Below are 27,186 nucleotides of genomic sequence, written 5' to 3'. Positions count from 1 at the left end.
TATTGGGGTGAAAGTGGAGGAGTACAGATTGAAGGAAGAAAAAACTTTCAGTTTTATCCACAAGGTCTTTGAAATTTTAGAAAATATTCAGGGAACTAGGCTATAACCACCATGAAGTCAGGGACTCTTTTCTTTCTTTCTTTCTTTCTTTCTTTCTTTCTTTCTTTCTTTCATCAGCTTTGTTTACTGTTGTATCCCTATCTTATAACAATGCTTGACACATAGTAGAGTCTCAATAACTAGGATTTGAGGGAAAAAGTGAATTCCACTTTTTGGCTTCTGGTTTTATTCCAACTGCTCCCTTCTAGGAGGGTCCAATTCTCTTGGGCAATAGAGTAGATTAAGTATCTGAGCATCACACTGGCACAGATGCTCTACAACTAAGCTTATAGACAGGGGTCCCCTAGACCACAGTTCTTTTAGGCGGCAGTGCCAGTCAATAGTGCAGGTATGACCCTGTGGATGTACGGCCACATTATATGACAGACTTGATCTCAACCCAAGTCAGTGGGAGAAAAACATGGTCTCTCCAGTGCAAAGATCCTATTTAAGCTGAACATAGCTCTTAAATCCTGTCTCCTTTATTTCCTTCTTTGTCCATAGCACCAACTTTCCCAAACTCTTTAGGTAGACTAATGAGAACATGTGTTGGTCCATATTCAATATCTAATAACTGCATTTATGTGTTGCTTTCTTATTCTGATATTCTATTCTAAAATGGGGGGAGATTCGTTTTCAGACCAGCCTCTGTTAGAATCCCTGCTTCATTTGGTCAAACTCCAGTGGGTTCTCTGCTCCCCTCACATTGAGGTGGCAAGAATGCAAACAGTCTGCAGTGATTCCCCTCCTTGTTTTGTCTGTACATCCTCAAGGTTCTAGTGACCTGTGTATTTTCCATCAAGTTCACTGACTTCTGTGTTTATTAATTATCATGATATATGACCTTTTCAGTATAATTCATTTCCTTGTGATCACTGTTGCTCAATCACCAACATTTTGGCACCACAAACACTGCAGAGCATCATGACTCCAGTGCAATGTTTGCTCCTTTTAGAGTCCCTTAGCCTTTTTTGGGGTGAGGGGCTCACAGTGGCCAGTAGCACCATTGTCCAGACTCAACTATGATGTCTGGGCTGTTCCATGAGAATGAGAAGGGACAGGAGTGGTGAGGTCCTGGGAGACTCCCCATTAATAATGTAGATTCACCCCTAACTGCTTTTTTGGGGTGTCTGCCAAAAGTCGTGATGGGGTCAAGATAATTGGCTGGGGAAGCCTCACAGTACAAAGGCAGAAAGCCATGGGCAGCTCTCTAATGAGACGTGTCCAGGGAAAGTGCTGTGAGTTCCAGGCTTGCCAATATCTGAGACAGAGAGAGGAATGACAGGATGTTCACAGAAGAGCAATAAAAATGATTGAGCCTCTGGAGAGGCTGATTTATGACAAAGACTCTAGGAGCTAAATACATTTCATTGTGGCCCAGCAGAGCAAGTGAGGGAAGGGGAGGGTCATGGGATTCTCTGTAGAACCAAGCATGGGAGAGAGGTAGGAATGGAGGTGGGCTCTGGGGAAGGAGGGCGGGGCAGAGGAGTCCTAGGAAAAAAGGAGAAGAAATCTAGAGAAAGGGAGAGAAAATGTAGAGGACAGAAATAGTCTGGGGGAAATCCACAAAGACCCCTGTGGAATGCAAGGGCCTTGGGATTTGAGGGGCAGCTGAGGAAGACTTGGGGTTCCTAAGGTCAGCAGGGTCATTCAAATGTTCACCTCTTCTCTGTCAACATCAGACCTGGGGCCCCTCCCGTAGCACCTCCCAATCCCCTGTCCTGAGGACCTCTGAATCTCTCTTCCCCGTCTGGAAGTGCAGTTAGTTGAGTACACCGCCTCCTGCAAACCATGGGCTTCCTGGAGGTCTAGCCTCCAGCATACTGTTAGGCACTCCAACCTTAAATCAAATCCCTAAATTTGGAATAGAAAGGGCTTTTCTGTCATGGGGTAGTTTGGTGTGCCTCTGGAAGCCCCTGCCTCAGTGCATCCCTTTATTCCCATCCAAGAAGGCCTCTGGCTGTGGAAATCTCTTTATGTTGCATTGAATAGCAGCAACAGGGCCGCTGGGAAACGGTGCTCTGAGACCCCGGACTGAGCCTTGGAGGAGAAGTATGAGGTTGAACTGTTAGAGAGGTGTCTCCAATTCCACTTCCAAAATTACAGTGTAAAGCTCTTCAAAGACGAGATGAAATAAGGGTAATCATAATAGTCATGGTGAGGTCCTACATTTCTATGCCACTTACAGGTCACGGAAAGCTTTCACATCCATTAACCGTTTGCCCTCCTAACATCCTCGCCTAGCTCAGTGGGTTGTCAGGAAAATCAAAGGTTTCCCCCAGGAACTGAGACTGCAGGCATGCCCCACTTTAAGCAAATCCTGCTGTGAAGAAAGCCTGCTTCGCAGAGGAATTTAACGGCATTATTTTAAATGGTGGGTTCCCCCAGCATGCGAAGAAATAGGAGGCCATTTAGTAGAATGCTTGATTGATTGACACATATCTTGTTCAGCACCAGCTGCATGCCGATAGCATCTAATATGTGCTGAGCCTGACTGCTTGTGCTGGGAGATGAGGGAATGCTTCTGATACTGTCAGCCCCAAGAGTGGAGAAATCTTTGCATCTTTGGGTTCATTTTCTAACCCCTCCTCTGCATGTACAGCCATCTCAGGAACGAGCTTACATTCCTGGGATGGTGGGGATGGCATTAAAACTGTCCTCACTTCTCCCACTGAGCTGGACTTCTGTGATACCTTCGATTCAGGTCTGGCAAAGAAAGGCAGTCCCCACACCCCATGATGGTATGGGGGGCTGTCAGGTAACAACGGGCGCTGCCCATCGTCACTGTTGCTGTGCTGTGGAGGAAGGGGGAAGACCCAGACTAGAGACCCAGCACAGAGAGACAAGGGAGGTGCCCTCTGGGGCCCTGGTTCTGGGTCTCCTGCCCTCTACCCCCCCATTCCTAGGGCTTGGCTATTCAATTCCTCCAGCTATGACTCAAACACTTCTTCTTCTTTTAACTCAAGCTGGTTCAAGTTAGGTTTCTCTCCCTGATACTTTTAAAAATCACTAAAAGCATTATCCTTGGTTGAAAGAGACAGGATATACACTCACAACCCTTTGATATATACAAAGGCAGTTAAATGTGGTGATTGAGAGTTAGGGGTCAAATCATTGAAAGAGCGAAGATGGGAAATATCCAAACACCAAACAAAAAACAGTTCAGTTAAGTAAATATTGGTGTGCAAAGAGATACAATGCAGCTGCAGGGGAAAAAAAATGAGTAGAGTTCTATTCGGATATAGAAAGAGCTCCAAGTCGTACTAAGCTTAAAATGTGAGGTGTGCTTTGAGGTACGACTCCACAGATCTTAAACTGGCTGAAATAAAAAATGTTGACAATATCAAGTGCCGGTGAAAATGTGGGGCTGTCATGCTTTGCTGGTGGGAAGGCAAAATGAAACAGCCACTCTGTTTGGCATGGTCTGGCAATTTCTTACAAAGTTAAACACACAGGAACAGGTGATCGAGCCATTCCACTCCTGGGTATTTGCCCAGGAAATACGAAAACTTACATTCATGCAGAAACATACTCATACATGTGCGAATAACTCCACAGCAAGAGCTAAAAAATGGAAACAACCCAAAGATTTTTCAGCAGAGGAATGGAGAAACAAATTGCCGTGTTTATGCAATGGAATGCTACTCAGCAAGGCAAAAGAATGGGCTAGTGGTACTTGCAAATGCTGGGTGGATTTCAAGGACCTTAGGTTGAGCGAAGAAGACCATGGCAAAGGTCGTGTGCTGTGGCTTCTATTTATTATTTATTGTTCTTGGAGTGACAGAACACAGTGATGGAGAATAGCTCCGTGGTTGCCAGGGGTTAAGGCTGGGAGAACAGCGTAGTTCTAAAGGAGTAGCATGTGGAACGTTCTTTGTGGTAAGGGAGCAGTTCTGAATTCTGACCAACGTGGTGCTTACACAAGTCCGCACATGCGATAAAGCTTCATAGAGCTATTTATCAGAAAGGTAAAAAATTAGTGTACCTAAACCTGGTAAAATGGGAGGAAGTGTAATTGGATTATGCTGTTGTCCATTTCCCAGTCTGATAGCTGTACTATACCTACAGAAGATGTTGTCACTGAGGGAGGCTGGCTGGAGGGCATTTGGGAATTCTCTACTATCTTGCAACTTCTACGTGAATCTAAAATTATTTAAAAATAAAAATGACAAGGTGCCGAGCAATGCGTATAATATCTAACCTTTCCTGCAAAAGGGGAGGGATGGAATTTATGTTCATGTTTGCTTGTACACTCTTAAAGAAACTGCAAGTTAATTTAAGAGACGTAGAAGAATAGTTATTGAGAGGAGGGTGGTTGAAGATACAGAGTAATGATGAAGAAGAGGCTTTGAGCTATCTTTGACGCTTTATGGATTTTGAATCATGTTTATGTTTTCTTAAGTTTCTTAAAAATTAAGAGAAGAGGAATGTGGGTTCTAGACTTACTTAACAGAGGGGTAATTACATTGGAATCCCAGTTCTAGTATTTACCAGCTGTGTCACTTTGTACAATCCAATTTCCCTCTCTGTGCCTCAGTTGCCATGTCTGTAAACTGAAGCTGATGGTAATAGTATATGTCCCATAAGACTGCTATGAGGATTAAATAATCTGTAGCACTTTTCCTACTTGGAAATATACTGGTTTTATTCTTCTCACCTGCCCCATTTTGTAGAGATGGAAGCTAAAGCAGAGAGGGATATGAAGGATTAATTCAAGGTCACATATTAGTAAACACTGGAGCTTGAACTCAAATCCAGATGTCTTACTCTGAAGCCCACATTTTTGAAGTCTATACTTGCCTGCCTCCCTTTCCCACTGAGTGGTTCCTTCTTTGAGTTTCCAGCTGGGAAAAGAAGGGTGGAAAGGAAGCCAGCTAGCCCCCAGCATGAATATACTGTTCCTTCCAATCTCCTTCTTGTGTCCAGATAATAACTCGCCATCTTGGCAAGCAGCTGACCTGGGATGGGGTTGGTCCTAACCATACCATAACCAGGCACTGGGCTGCAAGGGTCAATATTCCCAGAGTGGGCCCTGCCCTCAGGGCCCAGCAGCAGCCATAGGGCCTGGCTCCAAAACACATTTTAATAAAATAAATGAATTTCACATTATAAATAGTGATTTCTGTTTTATATTATAGGAACGGCTTGCCCAGTACATTTTGAGCTGAGTGCACGTTGGGGTGGTCACGGCTTCTAGGTCTTCTACAGACGTCTGCCCAGGATGGGGGTGGGTGGGAGGTGTGGACCCCTGAGTGTGGGAAGTGCTCTGAAAAAGACGGAAGGAGAGAAGGCCTAGGAAGGGGGGGGAGATGTGAGGGGCTTCCACGTCACACTGCCCTACTCCAGACTCAAGGTTCAGTTTAGCTGCCAACTCATGATTCGACCTTATGCAAATCCCTTCTTCCTGCCAGACTTTGGTTCCCTCATCTGGACCATGGGCTCTACATCCCTTCTGCTTCTAATCCTTCTTGGCTCTGGTCTCAGTTTCAGAGCCTGGAAACATGGCGAAGGGATTGGAGGGGACATTGGCTTGGACTGGAGGCATGTGTCAGGTTTTGGATTAGGGACTGACGAGGTAGAGAATGAGAAAAGCAGAGAGGTTTGAATGTTGTTTATTCTCTCATTGGACAAACACTGTCTGAGCCCCTACTTTGTGGGCCCTCTTCTTAGTTGTTTGGGAACAGGGGTGTCTAATCCACACCTGTCGAGGGACCTGAAGTTTAATTAATTAATTAATTAATTTGTCAGAGACAGAGGGAGAGAGAGCGAGCGAGCACAGGCAGACAAAGAGGCAGGCAGAGGCAGAGGGAGAAGCAGGCTCCCTGCCAAGCAAGAAGCCTGATGTGGGACTTGATCCCAGGGCCCTGGGATCATGACTTGAGCCGAAGGCAGCTGCTTAACCAACTGAGCCACCCAGGTGTCCCATAACGGGGACACAGAAGAGATGAGGATGGCACCTGTGGTGAGCACTGCAGTGAGAAAGGGAGTGGGAAGGAAGGAAGGAGGCTCTCCTCTCCATGGGAGGAGAGAGCTAAGCCGACCATTCACCCAAGGAAAGAAATGCATCTCTGATATAGAGGTTTCAAGATGGTGGTCCATGGGCCAGATTCCAGCATGGATAGATTTTGCTTGGTTCCATAATATATGTTAAAATTGTAATAAGCTTCTAACTATGAAAATATATTTTTTTAATAGAAACCTGGGATTCTGCTCTTAAAGACGTAGCAGTACAGGCTGCATTCCCGGGATGTGACGGTGGTTGGCCAGAGCCAAGCTGAGGTGGCCTGTGAGGGAAGGGGCTCCCCAGGTCCCCAGTCTCCACCACTCCCTTGTGTTCCCCCTTCCCTGGCAGCTCCACTTGCTTTCTTTACCCTCCTGATTCTCCTGACATCCCAGTTTGTCACTGTTGGTCTTGTTATTCCTGTAAAGGGCCGACTGGTCTAGTGATTGGATCCATTCGGGGCCAGGTGGATAGAGGCCTGCCGCGTGTCCCCAGGCTCCAGCAGCCACTTTGCTTTGGTCATCATTAACACAATCTGCGGCCAGGTTGGAAAGACGGAAAGCATCCTTTCAGGCCCAAAGGGTCCCCCTTGGCAGGTGCAGAAGCCAATTTAAATTGTTTTTCTTTTTTTATTTGCTCATCTGAAAAGTCCTCCCAGATCTCCCTTCTTATTAACAACCTGCGCACCACGCTGTGCTTAAAGTTCAGAGCGCCATAGGATACAGAGCCGTAATTAATCTCCGTCCCCGAGTTCTAGAACACTTAGAGCAATTATAATTTACTGTCGGAAAACCAATTTGGGGAAGCGGTGGTGTTCTCACCCCTGATCAGGGCTCCACCAAATGCCACTTCCTGTCCACATGCTGCCTGCGGGGAGAAAAAGACTTTTAGCCTTTGTATTTCCGAGAGGTGACATCAGCTGGCCAAGGCAGAGGAGGGCCCGGGAGGGGGCGCGCCGCCAGGGTGCTCACCGGCTTGTGAGCCCGAACTACCCCAGAGCTACTTTTCCCACTCTGCTTGTTGCAGGCACCTCTTATTTTCCAATTTACTCCAATTTCCCAGCCACTGTCCGGGTCCCTCCCATGTTCCAGACGCTGCTTGGTTGGGGCCGATGCCAAGGCCCGTTTCCATCTTCTGTCCTCACCCCTTTCTAGCCACTGTCCCCGCTTCCCTGGGCCATATTTGAGCTTCCAGGTTCATTGACAAAAGTTCCTTTTTTCTCTTCATTTCTTTCTTTCTTTCTTTCTTTCTTTCTTTTTTTTTTTTTGCCCAGGGACAGATCGTCATATCATGGAAATCACTCCCAGATGACTGGGTCCAATGGACTCACCAGACACGTTTCCAATTATCATACATAGGACGCCGAGTGGAGCTGCACGCATGCGCACCGGGTCGGGACGGCGAGCTGCTGGATACGGCAGGGTGTTTACGGGCCCGTCTCCCCTGCTGTCTGTGTCGTCTGCCAAGGGCCACATCCCGTTTTTCCACTGGGCCCAGCACCCAGCAAGAGGCCCACATAGAGCCAGTGAGTGGTTAAGTGTGTCCACCGGGATGGGTAGCTTAACAGAAATGCATATACTAACAGTAGTGTGTGTGCAAATATAAATACCCCAGGAGAACAAGTCGGTAATGGCATTCATTCATTCATTCATACATTCATTCACCCAGTCCTGACAGTAACCAGGACATATGCTCTACTAAAATTCATATATCTTGTCTCTGACCCCAGCTTTAAATTATCCATAATGCAAGATAATAAAAAGCCCTATTTGAGGCCCATTTAAGGGGTCCTGGGGGCACACAGGAGGAGTCCCTGACTGCTGGGTGGCAGGAAAGCATCCTGAAGGAGGTGATATTCGAGCAAGGCCCAGATTATTCTGTACTCTTCTCCAGCACTGCACTTAAAAGTTGTTCCAGCACTACACTTAAAATTTGTACTAAGTTTATCCGTGTATGTGTTTGTGTCCCCAGGAAGGCTGGGACCCCGTAAAGAAGGGACCCTGTCTTTGCTACCCTTGGATTCTCACCACCCAGAACAGTGCCTGGCCCACAGGATTATGTATTTGGTGCATGTTCAGCAGATGAACCAACGAATGAATGAATGAATGAATGAGGGTTTTCCAGGTAAGAAAGAGGAGGGGGTAGAGCAGGTGCATGGAATAGCTCAGATGGGTGGGAGCAGGCAAGCCTGGGAGCTTAGTGTTGGTGCTGAGAGCCCAGGCAAGCTGAGTGCCTGAGGAAGGGAGTGTAGTCAGCACCAGCAGAGTAGAGGGGCAGAGACACAAAGGACAGCTTGTGGGGGTCACACTTGGGGTGACAAACTCTGATGCTTTCAGAAGCCAGGCAGACAGAAGACATTAATGAGGGTGGCAGGAATGGTGGGGCCACGGAGGCCTGGAGTGAGCATAACCCACCGGCGGCACTGGAATGCAACACGGCTCACATGCTCTTGTTAGCCTGTTACAACACCCAGGTTTGGGTCACAGATTTGCCACTTTCCCCACCCTGCCCCCTGTGCTTTAGATTGTAGACAGGGTTGTATGGATCTGTGGGGAGGTCCTGCCTTGAATTGCTGGGGAAAAGGAGATACATCCCAGCTTGGCCCTTTAAGCTCCAGAAGCCTCCCGAGCCTCTTTTCTTTTCTGCCCCTGGCTTGTTCATCTGCTTGTTCACCTGCCCTTGCACACCTGTTGGGCTGGCTGGGACAATGGATACTCAGTGGTCTGCAGATACTGGAGACCTGGGCCCCGGTTGGGGCGGGTGGTTCGTTCCACGGCTGAGGCTGGGGAATGTCTGAGCTACCGTGGAGAAAGGCCGACTGTAATGGGCAACCTTACAGGAGATCTGGAATATCTCCCTGGAGGGAAGGTTCTGGCCGAGCGGGAAAGGCCCCTGACTGGAGTGGAGAAGCAGAGTTCATGCAGATGAAGTGACCAAGGCAGAGAGGATGGCTGGGGAGGCTGGAGTGGCCTGAGAAGAGATTCTGGAAAAGCCGGAGCCGCTGAGGATGAATGGCAGCAGGGCGTGAACAGTTAGGGAGGTAGCCTGAAACTTCCCCAGTAGCTTGATTCCCTGAGACCTGGCCAGAGCAGGAGCAGCATCTGGAAGAAGGTCGGCCAGTGGAGGGCCTCGATGATGCTTCTGGAAGCCTGGGGTGGAAGGCTGGGTTCGATTCTCAGCCACACCTCAGCAGTCCGCACAGCCAGACACAAGTCCCTGTCCCCCACCTGGACCAATCCTGGGGTGCCCCTGCTCACTGGTACTGGGAGGGCAGAGCAGGCCCCAGTTCCCAGGGTCATGGAAGTTAGCTTCCTGGTGACTCCAGGCCCATGCGTGCCCGGCACTTTGTCTCATCACCCGCAGAGGTGCCCGGCACCTAGCAAGGACTGTGTAAATGAGTGGAGGGTTTGGAGTCCCAGGCGGAGCCCCTGCCCAGTCTCCAGAGGCCTAGGAGCAGTTGGACAAACACTTCCTGGGCATCTACCATGAGGCGGCAGTAGGCAGGGGCTAGGGCCTCTCCCATGGCTGAGACCGATCGGGTCCTGCCCCCAGGGAGTGCATAGTACTAGGGGGAGGCAGAGCCCTGTGGTCCTCCATGGCCAGGGAAGCTGTGGCTGCCCTGGCGGGGGCGCCCGAGGGAACTTTCTGAGTCCTCCACTCTGTGTGGGCTCCTCCTTCCTCCCCTTTTCTTGCCCTCCCACCAGTTCCCATTCCCTCTCCAAGGTCTGGCTCGAATAGCACCTCATAGGGTGAGTCCTCCGGTAGCCTCCTCCCAGTTGGGCTTCCTCTTGGGCCAGCTTTATTCTGCTGTTCTCAGTCGCTGTGCTTAGGGGCTCTGTGCATCCATGGCATCCAAGGCCATGTGCCTGGTGGGTGTTTGTTGAGTGAATGTCTGACCTGGCAGGCCTTGGAACGTCCTTCCTCTCTTCTGCTTGGAAAGTGCAGATGGGGCACTGAAGGACTTGGTCCTGCTCTTTGTCCCTTACTTCCACCCTTCAGGTGGCCCAGAGCCCTGGCAAATAACAAGAGACCCTGTTTTGCTCGCCTTAAAGTACTTCGGAATCTACCCCAGATAGTGCTTGGCCTCGGGTATGCATCATTTCATTTTATTCTTGCCATGGCCTTAGGATTTGATTGTGCCATTATCATCCTCATTTTACAAAGAGGAGGAAGTGAAAACTCAGTGGCTCAGAGAGGCCAAGACATGGGTCCAAGTTCACACAGCCCAGGCTTTCTCCTTAAGACAGATGGCTTAGCCTGTGTGTCTGGTTAAGGAGGGTCCTGTGTCCAGCTGAAGAGGACAGAAGGTCCTCCTGCCCCCACGACACATTCCAGATACTAAAACTGTCTCCACCTGGAGTCCTGTGGACTTGCCCCAGCCTTGGTGTTGTTCCCACGGGGAGCTGCCTGGGCTGCTCCAACACTTGTAGCTTCCCTGATCCTCAAGGCCCGAATCACAGGTGGGTCTGATTTATGCTGCTCTTCCTTGTGCGCTGCACAGGGGTCATTCTTGGTCATTTGGCCTCACACTCGCTGAAGTCAGGGGTGGAGCCTGGACACACAGCAGGTGCTTAACTAAGGACGCGTGGCTTTATGGCTATGTGGCTAAGGTCGTGTCTCTTTGAAGGTTGTCAGTCTCCATGCATAGCCACCTGCCTTTCCCTCTTGAAAGCTGGTAATTCCCTTGTCCATTCTAACCAGTGTCTTTCCTAGATGGCCGCTAAAGAGTTGGCCTGGCTGATGGAGAAGGCAGGAGGCCCAGGGCATCTGTCTCAGCACTGCCATGGATGGGTTGCAGGGCTTTATCTCTGGGTCCTCAGATGCCTCATTTATGGACAGAATAATCAGACACGGCCTTCAGGGTATAGTGAGGGTTCAAGGAAACTCAGGGGCCATCTTCTGGGCCTCATTTTTGGCTAAGCTGCCCAAGGCTGAGAACTACTGTGGGTACCCTTTGATTCCAAAGAAGATGCCAGATGAACAGGCTGGGGTTCGAGGTAGATGAGTAATAGCAGCTTTTATGAGCGTAGCGCCACACTCCTCACCGTAAGGGATAAGGAAGAGGCCCTCAGAAGAGTTCTCTTGGGGGGTAGGGGAAGGGTGCTGGGGCGTGTGTCCTCTCCCTCACCTCCAGCCTAATGAGAGGCTTTTAGGAGGGTATGCCAGAGTTCTCCAAGAAACAGAACCAATAAGATATTGCTGGTCTAAGCCTTGGAGTCCAAAGACTAAGAAGCAGGAACTCTGATGTCCAAAGACTAAGAAGCAGGAGCTCTGATGTCCAAGGGCAGGAGAAGGCGGATATTGCTATTCAAGAGAGAGGGAAAATCTGCCCTTCCTCTGTTGTTTTGTTCTAGACCTCAAGGGATTGGATGATGCCTGTCCCCATTAGTGAGCATGAGTCTTTTCTACTCAAATTCAGATGTTAGTATCTTCTGGAAAGACCCTCACAGACACAGCCAGACATCATGTTTAACTGTGACCTGGGTATCCTTTAACCCAGTCAAGTTGACAAATAATATTAGCCATAACAGAGAGCTTGGCAAAGGACCCCGAAGTTTGGGAAATACGATATTAGGCATTTGCTCCATGCCCAAGATGTCTGACAGAAAGCTACTGTGGGTGGCAGGGTCTGGGGCAGCAGAAAGAACAATGAAGCACGCATTTAGGTCAGCTGCCCTCTTGCCAGTGAACACACAGGGGAGCACCTGTGTTCCAGCATCCGGCTGAGCAGCTCCTCCAAAGAAGCAGGCCCAGAGGGGCCGTGGGGCCTCAAAAGGCTCCTAAGAGGCCTGGCAGCTAAGGAAGCATCTGGAAGTGATCAGCCATAGCTGAGATGATGGTATTCTCAGCAAGGGACTCATCCAAGAACGCATGACAGCCCCACATGAGAAAGAGCTGGATTTTATCTACCAGCTCCATGGAGGACAACACCAGGTCCCAGATGCCCTGATGCAGAAGAGTCCGGACATCCGGCCCCTTGATGGCTGCTGGGCCTCACCCTCAGGGATCAGAATCCAAGGTCATGCACTAAAGGAGGAGAGCAGAGGTTGGGAGAAAGGGGAGGTAGGTTGACTCTCTCCTTCAAGGCCAGTGGCATTCCAGCCCCAGCTGATGGAGGAGGCTGGCTGGAAATGGCACGAGACTATGGTCTTAACTGGACTGGACATTCTAGTTCGCAAAATAAGACTCTTGGTTACTTATGGAATTTATTACCGGAGAGTAATAGAAAAAAATGTATGCTACTAACCTGTTGAGATTTCATTCAGCTCAGGGAAAGAATCACAGCCATCTAGCGGGTTTTACATTTTGGTACTTTGTACATTGTGGACGTGGTGGGTTTTTTGTTTGTTTGTTTGGTTGGTTTTTTTTTGGCCTTTTTTGATTCTGATTTTTTTAAAACAGTGCTTTAAAATATGATTTATTTGGTATTCCTGGGATTTTTGATACTATCTTAGATTTTGCTCCCCAGGCCAGTGCTTCCCTTGGGCTCACCCTCCTCCCGGTCCTCGGTGAGGAAGAACCCAGCTTGCGCACTCCTGGGTTTCGCAGATTCACTCTGCAGCCTCCAGCACGCTCTGCAGCAAAGCCATGGTAGTACCACTGCTACTGAGGATGAGGATGACGACTAACTTTTGTCTCTATTCTACAGAAGAGAAAAGCAAGGCCGGGAGAGCTCAAGTGAGCTGCTCGACATCTCACCGCAGAAGCGCCCCAGAGCTGGGATTCGAACCCAGGCAGTCTGGCCCCGGAGTCCACGCTCTTAGCTGCTCCCTACAACTGCCCCCCTGGTAGACAGTGTCCTTGTTTAGTGTCACCTGATGCTGCCTGGGCTTAAAATCAGAGACGGGCGGCTCCTTGGCAGCTATTTTCCCAGCTCTCGTTGGAAATGGATAGTGGAAACCCAATTTGCACCCAGAGCCGGGTGCATTGCCCCACTCTCTGCCTGGGTACAGTTCTACTCTGTGAGGCCATGCTCAGCTCTCTGTTCCATCTCCTAGTCCCCCCAGGGCCCCTCCCTTGGTAGATGGGGGGGAGCAGAGGGTGGGCGCTGGGAGTCCGAGACCAGGGCAGGGACTGGCCGTTGGGAGTGAGGTCCAAGCCGTGCTGATTTGCAGATGGAAATTTACATACATAATGTAATTTGGGCCAATTGAATTGTCGATTAAGATGGAATCACTTGACATGCAACACGTACTCTGGCGGGTGACCGAGGAGACAAGAGGCCCTTGAGATGCCTGTAGCAAAAACACGCTTTTGTTTTTCAAGGAGATGGCCATTTCCAAATTCCACATTTTAACAACCTCCTCTCTCAAGCCCCCCTTCCCTATGGGTCACAGCTGGGATCTGTTGAAATGAAAAACTTTATGGGCAATTCACATTTAAATCCCAGGCACAGTCAGCATGCTCCTGGGTGCAGCTGGGGAGGGGGGCCCTAGACACCTCCTCAGACTGCGGAGGCTGCAGGCCAGGGCCGTGGGTTGGAGCCCTACAACCCCCCACCTATGACAAGCTAGGAAGTGGTGCTGGACACACACTGGGGCTGTGGGGGAAGGAAGGGGTGCACTTCCTGCCTCCACGATCTTGGGCACCAGGCTTTGCCTCTCAGAGCCTCAAGCTCCTCATCTATGAAGTGGAGAGAATGTTCCACCATCATCTGTGATGATTATGGTGGGAAGGCAAGGTGATAGCCTAAGAACCTTGGAAATCGTTACATGATGCTCATAATAATAACAAAGGGTAACTACCACATTGCCACGAGGCTCCAAACTCTCCGTATTACTTGTTATTTTCAGGTTTATTAAAACAGCAAATTCCTTGTTGCCTCAGGGCATTTGCAGATTGTTTGATTGTTCACTTCCTTCCTGCTGTGCCCTCCCTCCTCCCCTGCCCTTTGCCTGGTGGGCCTTCCATCTTTCCTTAAGCTTCCACCTAAATTCACTTTTCCAGGGACTTCTGTCTCCATCCAAGCCTTCCTGTTCTATGTTCTGAATGCCCCGAACCTTTCCTTCTTACACAGTTGTAATTTGATGTGATTCCTTGTGTCCTATCAACCTCCATACCAAGCTCTAAGTTCCACCAAGGCAAGAGCATGTTTGCCTTATTCACTGCTGATCCTTGGTGTGTGCTGCAAAGTAGACTTTCAAAAAAGCAGGTGTTGCATGTTGGCAAAACACACTCCTTCTCTTCACCTGGCTAATTCCTGCCAATCCTTTAGGTCTCAGTGTACACATCACCTTCTCTGGGAATCCTTCCCAGATGCCCCTGATTTAAGTAAGGTGCCTCCCTTGTGGGTGCTATAACAGCCCACCCCTGGGGGGGGTGCTTCCCACCACAAGACCCCTGGACGATGACTGCTCATTTGTCGGTCTCCATCCCCCACTGGACAGTAAATTTCCAAGGTCAGGGCTGGCATCTCATTCACTGGGGCACCTCCAGCACCCAGCTCAGAACCTGGCCTACAGTTTATCACCGAAAAAACAAATCAGAGGTCCAATCTGGACAAGAGACTGTGGCTCACACTGTGGTGGTGGATGGAGGGGATGGGACCCAGAGGCTTAAGGTGAGGGAGTCATGAATCCTGTGTGGAGTTGGCTGGGACCGTGGAGAGCACTCGTCAGACATAGGAAAGACCTGTGCCCAATGAATCAGGGCGCCCTGAGTCCTGGGAGAGCCCAGTTTGGGTTCCTACAGGTTTCTTGAGAGAGCCAGACAGAGCTGAATGTTGGGGGTGGGTGGTGGTGTTTGGGACTACTGGTAAGTTGGAAAGAGGGGTCTGGCACTGAGAGGGTGACACAAGAGCTCCTTGGCCAGTTAGCTGAGAGCCCTCCCAGTGCCCAGAATGGGCCGCTGTGAGGATGCCATCTGGGTGCCCTTGTCCCATGGGCTCGCAAGGGCCCATGTGCTTTCTGTCTGCATGCAAAGTGAGGGGCAAGGCTGGCTGTGGCGGTTCCGCCCCCTCTTCTGCTGGCTCTGGCTCCAGGATTATCGCTCAGCAACTGAAGTCTTGCTGCCCTTACCCTGCACTAGGTCCTCACTCAAGGAGCCCGGCCAAGAGTGTGGAGCCTTTGGGGGTCTTATCAGGCTGTCTACTCCCAAAATCCCTTGGACTCCAGGTGTAGCCCTAGGGGCCTGGCTTTGCCTCAGTGTCCCCACTGCATGGTAAAAGAGCCTTCGTAAATCCAAGGGATGGAAGAGTTTTGCACACAGTAGGTACTTAATGAATGCTTGTTGAAACCCAGCTGGGATCCCAAAACTGTCATCCCCCACACTTGTTTTTCTAGCCACCTGTTTAGAACAGCATAGACCTATGAGCTCATTTATAAACCTAATGAAAGCTGTTAGAGGACAAGGGTAGAGAACAGAGCCTATGGCACTCTACTAGGTATTTCCTTCTGGGCTGGTATGAACCCATGTTCAGCAGTGTTTAGGAGTTTCCCAGGTTATTAGATAATAAATTGGGCCCAACTTTGTGGCCATAGAACTCATCTCTTCCTGACCTTTCTAGAATAAAGTATGGGGAAAGTCTGACAATACCTTTCAGGAACTCTTTGGGTTCTGTTGACTTTCTCCTCTCTCCCAGAGCCAGCCGCTACCTTCTTGTGTACCGACCATCATGGGGAGCCGATCACCTCTGTGGAGACGGGGTACTTATTGGCCTTGGAATAGATACTCTGGCCCATTCTCAAGGGGTGAGTCTGAGGGAGGGGGCAATGCGAGGGGACAAAGGCAGGGCACAGAGAAGAAGAGCCCCTGGGCTATCCCCCTCTCTCTGCTTCTCACACTGCTCTTCCTGGTCACCCCAAATGGGCTTCTCCTTTTCCCACCCACCCCTCATCTCCTGAGGCCACAGGCTCCCCCCGAGTCAAGCAGGGTGGTTCACGACCCCTGTTACAGTGAGAGCTGCCACCTTACTCCCCGGAGGACCTGGCATGTCCCATCCCCTGTCGGGGCCTCAGCCCTGTGCTATAAAATGAAACACTCTGTGGTCGATGGTATCTAAAGGTTTAACACGTTCTGCACACATTACGGCCTGCATTCTCGGCCGCTCAGCCACAAACAGTGGGATGTCAGGAAAGTCCCTGCTTCTTTGGCTTTTAGAGCCCTCTGCTTTAAAGTTGTGGGGCCGGGGATGGGGGAGGCACGCTGGGTGCCAAAAGCTTCAAGGACTCTTCTTGCTGGTCCTTTTCAGGATTCTATGAACCCTAATACCAATGACTTAAAAAAAAAAAAAACTATTTAAAGAAAAAAAAATCCGTGAAAATCACTATGCTGTACGATTTGATTTCTCAGAAATGATCAGGAAGGAAGAATGTGGGACGTCTCAAGGTGGTTGTGTGTGTGTGTGTGTTCTTTTTTTTTCCCCCTTTTTTACACTCCAGTGAATCAATCTTCGCAGAGAGTATGAAATGAAAATCTGCCACCTTGCAGTAAAATTAGAGCTGGCATCGCTGTCTTAACCAAAAAAAAAAAAAAAAAAAAAAAAGAAGAAGAAGAAGAAAAAAAGAGAGAGAAAAATTATGACCAGCTGCCTGCTGGATTCACCCTGTCGAGGAAGTGCCTTGTGACACATTTTACGACCCCGAGGATTATGGCGGCCTCGATGCTATCATCTTAATTGCAGGAGCAAGGCTGCAGCCAGTTGTCTCCCTGGAGCCCCCGTGCTCTGGCCCACAGAATGCGCCTGGCTCTTAATCTGACGAATTCTTTTCTCTATTCTACCTGCTCCAAATTACTTTGTGGAGGCTGCAGGCTTCCTGGCTACTACTGATTTTCTTTTTCTTTTTATTTTTTCTTCCTTCCTAAAGGGGCCGTGGAAGCCCAAAGAGGTCGCAGGAGGGAGAAGGACAGCTCATTCTCAGTGTCCTCCCGAGGTGGCAGGAGAGGTCTGGAGTGGGGGCTCTGTCTTTCTGGTCCTTGAGCTTGTGAAACACATGGTACAGTCTGCGTGTTCAGGGGTCATAGACAATGGCAGGATTTGGACCTCAGTTTGGGGACCAAAGGAGCCACCAGCATCTTGGGAGCTCACCGTCATTAGACTGGATGGGACTGAGGAATGCTCCTGACCCAAGGCACCTGGGCTGGGTGTGGGGTGCCCTTCCGGAGACATTGCTTGGAGAGGACCTGCAGAGAGGAAGGGTTCCGGAAGCGCCTGTGTTGAAACCAGAGTTCCAAGTCCTAATCCCACCTCCACAACTTGCTCTATGACCAGAAGAAATGTCCTTTCCCTCTCTGGGTCCCAGATCCCCATTTGGAAAATTGGAACTTTGGATTCAAGCTGGCGTTGCAGATTAGTGGTCCTGAGATTTAACCTGCAAAAGTTGTTTTGTTTGGACTGAATGGTGCTTTTAAACCTGGAAATTTTATATTAAAAAAAAAATCCAAACTGTTTACTTCTCTTAAAAAATCAGAAGACTTAGAAAAAAGGGTTTATTTTGTCATGTGGCAAAAATGGCTGCCCCTAGACATTGACAAGCCAATCTTTTAGTCCATCCGAGTCAAGAGACTTAAAATGGCTAACCCAATCTTGAAGGAGGAAAAGGTAAAAAATACACACACTTCCAGTCCTCAGAAGTTACTATAAATCTACATTAATCAAGATATTGTGGTATTGGGGCACTTGGGTGGCTCAGTGGGTTAAAGCCTCTGCCTTTGGCTCAGGTCATAATCTCAGGGTCCTGGGATTGAGCCTAGCATCGGGCTCTCTGCTCAGCAGGGAGCCTGCTTCCCCACTCTCTGCCTGCCTCTCTGCCTACTTGTGATCTCTATCTGATAAATAAATAAATAAAATCTTAAAAAAAAAAAAAGACAGTGTGGTATTGGCAAAAGGGTAGACATATAGATCCATGGAATAGAACTGATAGCTTAGAAATAAACCTGCAGGTTTGTAGTCAAGGGAATTGTTTTTGCCCAGAGTGTCCAGACAATAGGATGGGGAAAGAGTAGGCTTTTCAACAGATGGTGTTGGGGCACCTGGATATCCACATACAAAAGAATGAATTTGGACCTCTATCTCACACCACATCTAAAAATTAATAATAAAAAAAATTGATCAAAGACCTAAATGCAAGAGCTGAAATGATAAAACTCTTAGAAGAAAAGACATAAACGTTTTTGACCTTGCATTTGTCACTGGTTTCTTAGGTAATACCAAAAGTACAAGTGCCTCTCCCAAATTAGATAAATTGGATTTGCATTACATTTAAAAGCCTCTGTGCTGCAAATGGTACCATTGAGGAGGTGAAAAGACAACTCCCAGAATGGGGAACATATTTGCAAATCGTAGACAGATAAAGGACTTCTATTCAGAATATATAATAAGCAAGGTTTTCAGTTCAATAATAAAAGCAGAACTTAATTAAAAAATGGGCAATGTGTCTAAATGGAGATTTTTTCCAAAGAAGATACACAAGTAGCCAGTACGCCTACGGAAAGATGTTTAACACCTTTGTTATTAGGAAAACGCAAATCCAAAGCATAACAACCAAATCCAAAGCAACCCCAGGATGGCTACAACCAAAAAGATGGGCGTGGAGGATGTGGGGAAACTGGAACCCAGCTACCATGCTGCTGGGAGTGTAGAATAGAGCAGACACTCTGGAAAGTGATTTGGCAATTCATCCAAATGTGAATTGTAGAGTTCTGGCGTGGCCCAGCGGTTACATCCACTCCTAGGTACGCAGAGGAGAGAAATGAAAACCTGACACAAAACCTTGTGCTTGAGTGAGCAAAGCAGCATTTTTCGTAAGAGCCAGGAAAGGAGAGACAACACCAGTGTCCCTCAACTGGGGAGTGTGTGAGCACAGTGTAGGACATCCATACAGTGGAACAGTATTTGACAATGAGAAGGAATGCAACCCTGATGTAGGCTTCATTAAGAACATAGGAAGTCATAAAGATGGTTGCCGTGGACCATATGGGTTCATTGATATGAAATGGCAGGAATAGGCAAATTGAAAGAACTCCAATGAGCTTAGTGCTTACACAGGGCTGGTGGCTGTGGGCGGGGGTGGAGGGGGGTGGGAAGGGAGGGCGACTGCCAATGGGCATGGGATTTCCCCTGGGGTGACAAAAGTGCTCTTGTGTTAGATCGTGGCGATGGCCATGCAGTTCTGTGACTATATGAAAAAACAGGAACTGGATCACTTTAAACGGGTGAGTTCTATGGTATGTTTTCTGAAGTTCTATGGTGTTATATGGAATTACGCCTCAACCAAACTACTTTAAAGAAATAGTGTCTGGACCTTGGAAGGGGCATTTCCCTTTAGATGAACAAGGGCTTTTGGCTCCTCAAAGTCCCTGCCTGGCTTTCCCTCCACTCACATTACCTGCGCAGCCCTGTCAGCCTCTGTGTTTACAAGCCCAGGTCAGAGGTTTTTAGAGGACACTTCTGGGTCCTCTCAGCCAAAGATCCATGCAATGGCAGGTTCCTCCCTCCTAGAAACACTCTCTTGCTTCCACTTCCCTGTTGTATGACCTTGGACCCTTCTGCCCTTTCTGACCTTCAGGTTCCAGAGAGATGCAGGGAGGGAGGGGTTTGAACTTGCCCATCACTCAGAACCCCCCGCCTTCTATAGGTCTTTGAGCCTGTGAGCTCTGGCCATTACTGCCTCTTCTGTGGCCTCCCATCGAACTGGCAGCCTCCGTGGCTTTTGAGAGGGCCAGGTCTGGGAGGTTCCAGGGACCGTGCCTGAGAGGCCAGCTCAGGGGTGGCTGCTACATGGCATCCCGAGGGTCCCACCTCATTTGGCCAGGAGTGGCCGCTGGGGCTCCCTGGGGCAGAGCAGGGAGACACCAGGAAGCCAAGCTCTCACCATTTAGGGACAGGGCTTTAGGAAGGGGGTTCTCCTCCCCACCTTGTTTGAAAGGAGAGAGAAAGGCAAGTGGGGATGAATGAGAAGGAGGAAAGTAGAACTGCTGTAAGAAGTGCTGGTCCAGTCAAGGCACTGGCTACTCCGAACGCGGCTCCCCACTGTTGACACCCCATGAGGACGGCATGCTTCTGATCACTGCTCTTCTTGTTATTATTACCCCACCGTATCAGGGAGAAAGTCGAGAGGCAGAGACGTTGTGTGACCTGCCCAGGGTCACTCAGCTAGGAAGTGGCAGAGCCTGCGTCCAGAATCCACACTCTTAACTACCGTATGGACTTAGGATTTTTATTAAAACGTTTCAAACTCCCTTCAGATTGGCCTCAGACTTCAGAGGCTGGGACGGTCAGGGAAGGGCTCATTTTCAAACCCATCTAACTGGGGGAGGTTGCTGAATGAAGGAGAGGGTATTGTGATGAGGCCAGCCCCCTTCTACTGAGCATGTAGGGGGCGTGGCCGCCCTTGGGGAGCAAAGCTGACCCAGACCCGGGCTGCCTGGATCTGGCCCTTCACTGGCTGTGGGACCTTGGGCAGGTTTCTTCGCTCTTCAACTCTTGGCTTTCCTGCCACAGGGATGCTCATCCTTAGGATGAAATGTAATGTAATCATGTTTGCAAACTGAATTTCACACCGTTCCCAGTGGCTGGAAAGCCCTCAGTGATTGGCAGCAGCAGACATTCTAACCACAGTTATGGTTGGCATTTTCTGTGATGGTAGATACTCTGTGGGTTGGAGCTCTGATGTTCTCCTGCTGTTACCGCCCTGCAGAGACTCAGTCTTTGTCTTCAATGAAGGGGAGGATGGTAGGTCCTAGTGGACTGGCCTGTTGTTCAAGTTCAACGGGAGCACAGACTTCATCTCCCACTGCATTCTTGACTTCCTGTGCATGGGTGTGTTCCTGCCCTGCACTCTCATTCTTGTCTCCAAACCCATCTTTATACTCTTTTCCCCTTCCTTTCCTGGAGGTTCCCCTTCTTATGTCCTTGGGTTCCACCGTATCCCAGTTCAGAGTTGTTCTGTGTGTGTTTGTGTGTGTGTACATGTGTGTATGTGTCTAGGGGCAAATGAGAGGCAAGAAGTGATCTGAGTTAGGAGCAAAGAAAGTCTCCCAAGACTTTCTCCAGGACACAAACCTGAATTCCCAAGGGAGCCAGGCCGGGTTTGGTCATTAGTGAAGCCAGGAGGGGTGATGGAGTCTGCGGGAGGCTGGAGCCCACAGGCTCAGTCTAAAGTTCCCCCCAATTGGTGCCTTGTGAGAAGGTGCCCCCAGAAAGGCTTGATCTTTAATTTTTCAGGATAAACTGGAAATCTGTATACTAATTTTGAAGAAGAACACTGCATAGACCAGACAGATTTGTGCAATGCTTTTAAAACTTTGATGTACAAGGTCCTTGTTGAGATCTGTCACCAAGATCTCCTGGGAGGAGGGGACTCTGAGTATGACTGGCCCACGCCCAAAAGCACCAGCCTACCTATCTGGACATCAGCTGAACTTTGCTGCTGGGCCCTCCTTGCTCAGGGGTGAGAAGACCAGAGGGATGGTAGGCAAGAGGGAGGCCAAGAGAAGGTACCAGATATGGCAGATATGGTAGGTTTGGAGACACACACAGAGAGAGAGAATGTTGGAAGGGATGGAATATTTGAAGTTGATCCATGTGTGGTGGAAGGGACACTGACTGGACAGGAGCCAAGAGGTCTGAGCCCTCCCACTGGTCAAACCCCAAATTTTGGTACACAGTGTTAGCAAGTCATACATCCTATCCCACAACAGGCCTCGTCTCTTATAGCCGACTCAAACATGGAAACAAATCCTTATCTTCTATACCCGTGCACTGCCCTGCCTGCCACACTGTTTTCAAGGAGGGAGCCATCATCTGTGCTGCTTACGGCCTGGCTCCCCAGGGAGGGAAGAGGGACATTTGAGCTGGGCATAGAAGAATCAATAGGGTGCTGCCATCTAGGTAAAGGGGAGGGAGCTATTTTAGACCATAAGCTACCGAGGCCTGTGATAGCACCTACAAACCAGAATGGTGTGTAGCATGTGACAGAGATGGAGAGACTCATGGCAGGAAATGAGAGCAGGAAGAACTGGGGTCAGATTATGAAAGGCTTCAGTACTGGGGAAGGACCTCCCAGAGAGATCATGGGGCTGGGGAAGAGCCATGACAAGCTTTCAGTTCAGAAAGAGCCCTAATACACTCATTTATCCATCCATCCATCCATCCATCTGTCCATCCGTCCATCCGTCCATCTGTCCATCCGTCCATCCATCCATCCATCCATCTGATATATACTGAGCACTGAGGACTCTATAGTGAGCAAAGTGTACCAACTCCTGCCTCTAAGAAGCTGATGGTCTAGGGCAGGGGGAGATAAGAATGAATGAAAGAGTCATACAAATAAGTTTCTCACTTAAGACCGTGCTAAGAACAGTGAAGCGAGAAGCTGAGAGGCTTTAACTAGGACCAGGAGGGAGCGGGGAGGGAAGCAGAGGAGGCTGGAAGCCCACACTGTGTGGACTCAGCCACACACCCAAATTAGGATCTTATCCCACATGCCCAAAGCCTGTGGACTGCCTCATGCAGGGTAGGACAGCCACAGATTTGCCGGGAACCTTGGCTTGGGCTCCCCCACCCCTTTTATCTCAGATTTCCCATCTGTCCAATGAACAGGCAGGACAAGGCCACCTCCAAGGCCCTTTGTAATTCCCTGTTTCCTTTCCTCCAGCTTCCTTCCTCCCTCCCTGCTTAGCCTGTTTCTTGAGGAGACACAGGAGAACTAACAGCAATTTCCCATGGCCGTTTCTCCCACTCGCCTCCCTACCCTCTTCTTGGGAAGCTCTCTCCTGTCTCTTGGCTGCCTCTGCACTTCATCAGCCCAGCCTGGAGGGCAGGAGTGTGACAGTGAAGGGCCCTCCTGATTGCTGAGGCTCATGTCCTGCTGAGGATGGTCCCCTAAGGGGCTGAGGGGAGCTTAGGTGTTCAAGAGTCCAGGCAGCCTAGCACTGAGGGGCCAGTCCCTTGAACCTGACCAGTTGTGGCAGCCTGCTGGGGTGGCCAGACCACTGGCCTGAAGCTGGGCTCCTGGGCTCTAAACTTGGCCCCGTTCTTGACTCACTGTGTGCCCGGGGCCATCATGCCATCACGGCCTCAGTTTCCCCAACTGGTAAGATGAAGCTGTTATTCCAGAGAAGTAGTTTTATTAACAGTCTGGATCTCCCTCTTTTTTGAGGAAAATCTTATGCCTGATGCTGTTATATAAACAGGATAGAATTGGAGTCACCGAACTTTTTCTGGTGGATGAGGATAAGGGGACCACCCACTCAACTGGTCTGACCCCCAGGGGAGCCCTGGGTTAGATGACCCGGGCTGGGTGGTCCCCAGGTTCCTGGGCTTGTTGTAATTAATGCTGGTGTCAGAAGAGACTGTAACTGTTTCAGGACTGAAAAGGTTAAGGTCTCCTGCCTGGACAGGATAGGTGAGGCTAGGGAGGATAGAAAGGAGGGGAATGGCCCACTCCCCTGCCCACTGGCACCCCACTTCTCATTAAGGATCGCGCAGTCTGGAGGGACCTCTGGGAGTCAAGAAAGAGCTGTCTCCACAGATAGGTCCCTCTGGTTTTGGGGGGAGAATGTTCTGGTTTGTTTGGGCCCAGGCTTCCTTATTTGCAGGGGGCCTTTTCTTTAGCGGCACCGAGAATCTTGCTCTCCACCCCCACAGCCTGATGGAATGTGGGAGGGGAGAGCAGGCCAGGCTGAGGCAATGTCTTGAATTATTTTGCAAACACGTTGGGTTCACCAAAGCCCTGCACACATCTTGTTCCCGGCACCCTCTGCCTGGATGTGTGAGCCCATATGTTCCTGGGCAAACGTGCTCCGTCTGCCCAGGGTGCATTTGCAATTAGCTCATCAGAATGCTGTTCTCTAATAGCGCTTTGATGTCCAACGAGCCTCCTAAGCCTGTGCGTTTCCTTTCCTTTGAAGCAGGACATCGTGTTTTGCCAGAAGTCAATGAAACGCCCTAGTAGAACAGAACGGTTTAATTCCCGCCTCAGATACAGGGCCGCGGAAGTTCAAACGGGCTCCCGCCCATGCCTACTGCCGCAGTCGGCCTGTCAGATGTCCACCAGGGACGGCTGCTGGAGGCCACGGCCCCTGGAGGCCCTTCTGAGGAAGCTCTGACCACCTCCGTCAGGGAACAGCCCAGACTGCCTTGCAGCCCCAGGGTTAGGGTTAGGGTTAGGGTTGGGCCCTTGGCCTCCTTCCCTGAGTGCATTTAGACTTTCCATGACCCTGATTCCTGAGTGGGCTCTCACCTTGATTTGCTGTTTCCTTTGATTCGAACCTGGCGTCGGGCCCGGCTCGGACTCCTCCCTCAAGTCCTTGTGCCCCGTGAGCCCTGGCTTGGCTCACGTTTGGCTTCGGAACTCCATCTCCGCCTGGAAGCTCATGGTAACCCCATCCACAATGTGTCCGAGAACGCTTTCCGCCGGGGCCAGCCTGACCCCGAGTGGCCTACAGTCCAGGTACTGGTTCTCCCCTGAGCAGAGCACACGCCACCTGCTCCAAGTCCTTCTCACCATGGGGAATTTGGAGTTTTGAAAACTTCTCTTCCTTGGTGTTTTGGGATTGGCTGAGGGTGTGGTTCCTTCCTGCAGTTTTAGATACAGCCCGTAGGGATTGCTCTCTATAGCTGCTCACCCAGCCGACCCCGGGGGCTCCTGGCCACACCAGCACCACTGTACTGGGCCGAACACATTCTCCCAGCAGAGTGCTGCTTCCTCAGAGCTGGCCCTGCCTGAAGCTGATGATCTGAGCTGTCCCTGGACCCCCCAGTGGACATCCCGAAAGTTGTTCTCATCAGCGCTGCTTGGGTCAGAGCGGAGTAGTTTGGACTAAGCTCATGATACCGAGATGCAGATCTGAATATATGGCTTGTAAAATTAGAAGGATCACCGTCCCTGCCTTTAAGTCACTATGCCTGGGGGTGCAGAGTTCCATGGCAAGGCTCCTTGGGTCCCCGGGAGGTTTTCGTTCCTTGATACATTCACTCACCGAAACAACCCTGGACTCCTGACAGGTGCTGGGCACACACGGATGAGCAGGCCTTCTCCTGCGTGCCCTCACAGAGCTTATACTCTCGTGGAGGACATGACACATTACACAAATAAAACAGTATTTATTTCTGGACAGGAGACATCAAAGCTAGGATAGAAAATAGGACAAGTAGAGCTACCACAGACTGGTTTAGTTGGAGGGGTTAAGAACTTCTTTGAGGAAGGGATATTTAAGCTGAGACTTGGATGATAAGCTAGAACCAGCCACGCAAAGTTCCGGAAGGAGAGCATTTCTAGAGGAGGAAGCAGCCGTGCGGAGATGGGGACTGAGGATGATTGGTAGACTCGAGGACCAGAATGAGGGCCTTACTTATATCCTATATATACAATACATAGATTATATATGTAATGTATATTATATGTATATAATGCACTATTATGTATTTCTATATATTATGTATTATGTATTTTATGTATATAAGTGTATATATAAAAGAGAGTTTAAGTATAAAACTATATCTGAAATAAGTACTAAGCTAAATTTTAACAACCGAAGGTAACTCTGTCCTAAACTTAGAAAAACACTTATCATGGAAGGCTTGGATGCCCTGTCCCTTCCTTTCCGGGTCCTTCTGATGCTCCTGAGACACCCTGATGGTCCTTGGCCACTGGACAAGACAGGCTACATCTAAAAGGCTCCTTTGGAACAGAGCTGGAGGGATGGGAAAAGACTTTGCTGTAAATTGCACTTTTACCTGTAGGTTTGAAACAGCCGGTGCTGAAATGCACCCACTGCTTTATCTCCCGAGGCCCGTGCCCAGGTCGGGGGCTGGCAAGCGGCCCGGTGACAATCCCTAGTGGCTGGACGGACTCTGGCTCCAGCACTGGTGTTTGCTTCCTTTGGGATCTCTCATTTGAAGCTCAAGACTTGCAGCTAATCCACGTATGTTGTTGGTAAAGGTGGAGGATCCGATGATGTCCCATTGCAGAGCCGGGCCCCCTCCACGCCTCACCCTTGACAGGCTGTGTGATGGGGACAGATCATGAGTTCCCCGCTTGGGCCAGTCTCCTCATCCACAACATGGGATCGGGATCTCTTTCTGGAGACCAGGATGGGCCCCCTTGGGCCCGGCCAGAGAAGGGCTCCACACATGGTTCCTCTTTTTATTAGTGAATGTAGCCTTGGTTGCAGAACAAAAGCCAAGTTATGAATTAGTGATACAGAGCCTTGTTGATTCCAAGGATAATCAATTGTTGGTTAAGCCTAGCTCTTGGCCAGGCACTGATGTGCGAGCATGCCAGCAAACGGCTATAAAAAATTAATGGCCTTAAGGCAGCTCGACCCAGCCTTCCCACGTCCTCCCCGGTAGAACAGAGGCTGAGGCTGAGGCTGAGGCTGTCCAGGCAGGATGATGATGGTGTTGGAGGGGACAACGCCAGCCCTGCCCTGTGTCTGTGGCTTCGAACCAGGCAGGGAGCCCGCTGGACAGACACCGCGGCTGACTCTCTCCAGGCCACTAGCCGCACACAGCACAAGGCCTGACACAAATAGGGGCTCAAGGGATGGGAACATTCAAACACAGGTTCATTTACCTCCAGTCCCCAGTGGTTTTAATCAAGGCACGGCTGGATCCTTTACAAATAAACACATCAAATGTATGGTTACTCTGCGACAATGGTCTCATTCATGCCTTTTGCTTAGTCCTTTTTCTACCGGGCTCACTGCTTAGATACTGTCCTTTCTGTGTACCCCCATCACATTCACGGACACTCATGCACATGCATAGTCTCACACACACATCTTGCACATACACAGACTCAGAGCGTGGGACCACAGGGTGGCTAAGAGCTCTGTGCAGGAGCCCAGGGTTTGCTCTTGGTGCCAGCGTGTCATGGCTGGATGATCCTGGGCAAGTTCCTTCACCTCTTTGAGCCCCAGCTGCAAAATGGGGGAAAAAAAATCACAGGCATCACTTGTTGTAAAGAGAAGCAGGTCAACCACTTGACATGGCACCTGGCACACAGGATATCCTCCATAAACGCTGCCTGTTCATCCCCAGGGTCCCCACTAGCACTTACTCATCAGTCCTCGAGGAAAAGTACATCTAAGCCCGCAGCTAAGAACTGGGGCTCCCCCCGCTCCCCGTGAGCCACTGGGTCAGG

At 49.8% G+C, this 27,186-nt stretch overlaps 1 long non-coding RNA gene across 1 annotated transcript; it reads left to right on the top strand.

Moving 5' to 3' along the window:
- Positions 1 to 7,380: 7,380 nt before the first annotated feature.
- LOC123393009 lies at positions 7,381 to 17,736 on the top strand. The gene is made up of 3 exons (XR_006607711.1): positions 7,381 to 7,625; positions 8,072 to 15,789; positions 16,906 to 17,736. It is a non-coding gene; the product is annotated as an uncharacterized LOC123393009 (long non-coding RNA).
- Positions 17,737 to 27,186: the final 9,450 nt, after the last annotated feature.

This window comes from Mustela putorius, unplaced genomic scaffold (assembly GCF_011764305.1).
Source record: "Mustela putorius furo isolate JIRA1106 unplaced genomic scaffold, ASM1176430v1.1 tig00000698_pilon_pilon_pilon, whole genome shotgun sequence".
In the NCBI taxonomy this organism is placed as follows: Eukaryota; Metazoa; Chordata; class Mammalia; order Carnivora; family Mustelidae; genus Mustela; species Mustela putorius.
The sequence above is the reverse complement of the archived record's forward strand: the minus strand, read 5'-3'. Positions and strand labels throughout refer to the sequence as shown.